Source organism: Lathyrus oleraceus, chromosome 5 (genome assembly GCF_024323335.1).
Source record: "Lathyrus oleraceus cultivar Zhongwan6 chromosome 5, CAAS_Psat_ZW6_1.0, whole genome shotgun sequence".
NCBI lineage: Eukaryota > Viridiplantae > Streptophyta > Magnoliopsida > Fabales > Fabaceae > Lathyrus > Lathyrus oleraceus.
In genome coordinates, this window is record NC_066583.1 from 225,089,684 (window position 1) to 225,095,521 (window position 5,838).

Genomic DNA, 5,838 nt, shown 5'->3' on the forward strand with positions numbered 1-5,838 from the left:
CGCATGTTTGCCTTTATCTTCCAATGTTACATTATGGTTATTTTATGAAGCTATTGCATTATTGGTTTATTTTATTTTATTTCGATTTATGCAATATCTACAATTATCAATAATGATCTTTACTGTATGCTACTTACATAGCCTATTAGAAAAAATATATATATATATTTACACTATAGTGTAATAAGTAGCATGCATGGTATTTCTAAAATATATCAATAGCAAAATAAAATAAACATAAGCAAAACAAAACAAAAACAATAAAATAATAAAAACATATTATGAAGCACCCACGTAAGTGACCGTTGCAAGCTGACTGGTGTGACGAGCGTCACACAAGCCATCACGGTCGTCACGCAAGTGCATGTGATGCCCGTAACACCTTCCGTCACGAGCATGACAGCTTCAGAATAGGTGAACGTTAGTGACCGTTGGGGACACGACAGTTACCCACCCTATTTTTTATTTTCCCCATTCATTCACCTTTACTCCATCTCAATCACATTCATCCACATTTATTTTTCTCTCACCCACTCCTCTTCTAACTTCCAAAAACTTTTCCTATAAATACCTACACTCCATTTCTCCCTAAACCACACCATTCCAACAAACCACTCTTTACAAATACATTTACATCCTCTTTCCTTCTTTCAACCCACCTATCAATATGGCGGAAAACCAACAATTCGGAAATATCATCTTCCGATCCGAAGATGATAACTATCAACGAGAGCAATTCGATCGGTTTCAACAACGAGGTGTCATCTCTACCAGGTATCCTGATTTAAATTGTTTACAAGAATTAGGATTACTTCAAGGTGTGCAATGGATGCTTCGGCTTGCTGATTTAACTTTTCTTTGCACACACAATCAACCTACCTACCCATCACTCACCTTAGAATTTTTAAGTTCTTATTCATACACCATTCCAACCGGTGAAGACGAGTACTTAACCGGTACCGCAACTTTCCCCATGTTCAACACTGAGTACTCACTATCCCAGGATCAGTTGAGTGTCATGCTACAGTTCCCTGTAGGAGACCAAGTCCACCCAAGAATCCCTCCGAACTCACAGTGGCCCATAAACGCCTTCGACCTCTTCAGAAAAATATCCGGTGTGGAAACCGATAATTGGGATGCACTACTTGCTTCCCACATACACAACCCAACCATCTGGTATTTTATCCGCATCCTGCAAAACACCATTTTCGGTCGACCCAACAACAGCAAAGTCAATGCCAAGGAATTATTCTTCCTCCACTGCGTCTTTGCAATGGATACACAGGTAAACGCCGCTTCTTTCTTATTTCACCATATCCGCACCCTGTGTGCTAGAGGCTGCCAACCTTTCGTGATTGGAGGATTAATAACCTCCATAGCACTTGGCTTAAATCTAGGGGACCGACTTCAAAATTTACAAGCTCTCCCACCCCTATTTATGGATATAAGCTATTGTCGCTCCAGCCGCTTAATCAAAAATAGGGTAGGCGGAAGGTATTATCTTATGGTGAATAACCAAGAAGTCCCAAGCGTTATTTTACCCAACATTACCCTCACAGATGTCACCAACCCCGACCGATTCATCTACGACCTTAATGCTCCCGAAGCTACCGAGCCTACACAAGCAAACCCGGCCCCGAACGAGTTTGAAGAAATGGAGCACGGTGATCAAGGTCTTGAACAACAGTCAGCCCCGCTTAACCCTTCCGATAATGCAACCGGTCCATCCTCCCGACGTTGTCGAAGAAGAAGGCCAGCAACTAATGATGACATCATGGATGCTATTGATGCCATGCATGCGCAGAATACCAAAGTGATGCAACTGATGCGCCAGATGCAACAACAACAGGAAGCGAGGAATGCAATAACCGACCAGCGGTTCACTGATTTGCTCAACAGGTTTGATGACTTGGAAGTTCGTCAACGATCACCGGGCCCGAGAACAAGAGGACGTCGACAAAATTAAGCATATTTATCTATTTATTTCCTTCCTTTTCGCTTTTCTCTAAAAACATTGGGGATAATGTTTCATTTAAGTGTGGGGGGGAAAAACTTTGTTTCAGTTATGATTACTCCTCTTTCAATATTTCTTTTTCAAGTATGTATTTCCCTTTTCATTGTTATTTCCCTTTCATTTAAATGTTTATCTATATATATAATATATATATATATATATATATATATATATATATATATAATAAATATATATATATATATATATATATATATATAATATATATATATATATATATATATATATATATATATATATTTATAATATATACTTATTTTAAAGTTAAGTCCCTAGTGTGAAATTTTTTTATTATCTATTCCCCTCAATTTTCTTGAGCCATAACAAAAATTCAACACACTCAATAAGTATAAAGGTTGCCTATTTTATCAAACTTGAGTAAAATTAAGACAAAAACTATTACCGCCCCAACGCTCTAAAAACCTCAACATGTTAGATCAGAAAAGTACCTATTATACCAATCCCTTGAACTTTTAGTTTTATAGTAACCCCGAGTAGTTTATACGAGAAGTCGGCACCATCTTAATAGCAAACTACGTGGAGAGCCGATGAATATAAGTGAATGATTCCCAAGACAATATATTAGAAAAAAATCAGGAAATGCACTAATTAAGTTAGGTGATCCTTACCCGATCATTTAATCCAAAGGTTGCGAATCCTACAAAAACATTGTATGAACGATCCATTGTGGGTTGGTTCAGCGGTTTCTGGTGCTGAACTTGGTAGGGCGGACTACGGTCCGATCCCCCGCAATCTGCAATGGACTAAATAACGAAGTTGTCCAACTTATGTACCAGAACTTCAAGCTAAAAAGGGGATCAGAATCACTAACCGGTTACTCCACTATGTGCGCGAAAAGATAAAGGGCTTAATGTGATTTCGCTAGAATGAAAACGGGTGAAATAAGAGTAAAAGAACTAGGATAGCTATAATAGCGTACCTCGAACTGGTTTGCATAAGGTGGGGTTATCTGAGGTTGTAACGGTAGTTGTTAATGTTAAGATTAAGCTTAGGCTATTTCTAATTGAGATTTACTTGCAACCTAGCGCGAATTGATATGTGTTTAGAAATTTCATCTGGCTAATATTTTAAAACGATTTCTATACTGTATCTTGCTTGAGGACAAGCAAAAGTCTAAGTATGGGGGAGTTTGATAACATGAAATAATATCACATTTTTGGACTCGATTTAATTAAATTATATTATTATTTGTTTCGATTTATTTTATATTATTCGATATTACTTGGTATTTTCTTTCTATTTATTCCAGGCAACATTATTTGAAGCATACGTGAAAAAGAAGAAAAGGAGGTGCAAAAAGATGATAAGAAGCAATTTCCACTAAAGCCCAGCCCACAACTATCAACTAGAAGCGCTGAAGCTGTGACGACTGCCACACAAGGTGTGACGAGCGTCACGCCCCCCTGCTTTGTGTTACGAACGTAACACATGGTGTGACGAACGTCACACCCCCATTCCTATATTTTTGGGTTTGACGCGTAACAGAAGCACGCTCTTCCTCTTTCTTCGCTTGACCAGTTGACGTGAGGAAACCTACTGAATGGAAGAAACGGTCACTTGGTGGATTGATATAAATAGGACCAATTGTGGAACCCTGCTGCTCTCGCTCAGTTTTCCAATTTTCGGCACCGCATTATTTTTATTGTTTTTCTTATTTTCCAGCACTCTACTTTCCTAGCAATTTTTATTTCCTTTTCTTTTCCAGTCAATTTTGAAGCATTCAATTAATTTTCTCACAATAGTTTCTACACCGGAAACTATTGTGTAATTTTTACTGGATCTAACCTTACGTTAGATCATAGTATTTTATTTCTTCGTTTTTATTTTCTTGTCCGATCGAAGATTGTAAGAACAAATCCAACCGGTTTGTGGTGGAGAGTTCAAGCATCGAAGCTAGGAATAATCAAGACTTCTATTAATTTTACAGGTTCTTTAATTTTATTGTTTAAATTTATATATGCTCTGCACTGCTATTTATTTATACTGTCTGTCCGATATGGCTGTATGTAAGCATAATTATTGTTTAGGCTTGTTTAGCATGTCTGGCTAAATAAACTTAGATATCGGTATGTAAAGTAAGCGGAATGAAGGAATCAAAACTAAGTTGGTTTAATTTTGTTTAAAAACATAATCACTCTTTTTATGGTCTCAATTTACAGGGTTAATACCAAGGTTTTTGTACGAGAGTAAAAGACATAAAGAAGTTAAAATCAATAGAACGACGGTTTGAGCTTTTAACTGGACAGTGTAAATTGGACATTAATTTTAAATCAGGGCGAAAGCAATTTTTAGAGTTAATTAAATTCTAATCATTTTAAAAAAGTATTTTTAAAGGTTAAATGTGAGGACGAGAGTTAAGCATTTAAGTTTAATTATATAATCTAAGTCAACAGAGCGAGAGTTTGAGACAAGGGTGTTTAAATGGTTAGCATTTTCTTAAAAAGAGTTTCTATAGATTCTATTGTTTTCAAAAAGTGATTTTGGACTTAACTAATTAGTGACAGCGCACGTTAATATAAAGTCATAGTCTATTCAACAGAGCGAGAGTTTGAGAAAAGGCTTTTAACTCAATAGTGTCTACTGAAAAGATTTACTTTAAAACTACGAAACCAACGAAGATTTGATTCCCTAATTACGACGAACTGCATACCGATATCCGCTTATTTGATATTTAATCTAGATCTTATTTTAGTTTTATTTTTTTCCCTAATCAACAAAGTATCATCCGCCTTAGCTTTACGAAGTAACCTTAGAAAACGGTATATCGATTCATAAGTCCCTGTGGGATCGATATCTTTTATTACTACGCGATTAGACTGTGCACTTGCAGTTAATACCCCAATAGACTCACAAAGTCGCGATCAGTTGTCATGCAATCCATAATCCCTAAGTTGAGGTCTCTAAGCAAGCATATAACTCACACAGGAAGCAAGTCAGTTCAAACAGCAACACCAGTGAACAAGTATCAGACACTATATACATACAAGAGGCCCAAACAATGGGTAGGCTTTAGTCAAGAGGGGTCATATCAACCTCGACAAACAAGCCAAAACTGTAGGGGTATGCTGAAGCTCTTAACCACTAACATTGAGAGTTAGGGTGAAGCTGATCAAATATGGTAATGAGGATTAGACCTCATGCTCTTAACCCTGGCCTGGGTGAGCTCAAATCAAAGAAAGTGTGGGGATCCAGAAAGAGGGACCCTATTCCACTTGACTGACCCTATACAAAGATCTTGGGTACATTGTTCAAGAGCATCAGCACGTAGTGCGAGCATAATGAACGACTCACTGAATAATAGGGGATTGATTGCTAATCCCTTCTATCTGTCAATTGCCTCTTCACTTAGGAGGACTTATCAAGTAACATGCCTCATTTGGAGGTCTTTGGCACAAATATAGACAAACACAAACAATGCCTCTTAAGGAGGACTTCAGCCAAATGCCTGCCAAAAAAGTGACAGGACTTCCAGACTACATGGAGTAAGAGGGCTAAACTACCTCAGTGGTGTATCAACCACACTCCAAAGCTTAAGCAAAAGCTAGCTAGCAAGCAACTAATGTACTTGAAGTGCAGTGTGTTGAATTCGTGTCTTCAAGCTTCCACAAGCTCCAGAGCTTCTTCAATAATCCTCTAATGAAGCTTTGTGTAAGAATTGGCAATGGAAACAGCTTGAATCAAGCTCAAACTCAGAAATCCATCTTCATGTTCATGCACTTGTTCTGCTCAAGATCTTGCTCAATTGCCACGAATAATGGATGAATCTTCCTCAGAATTCTTCCAGG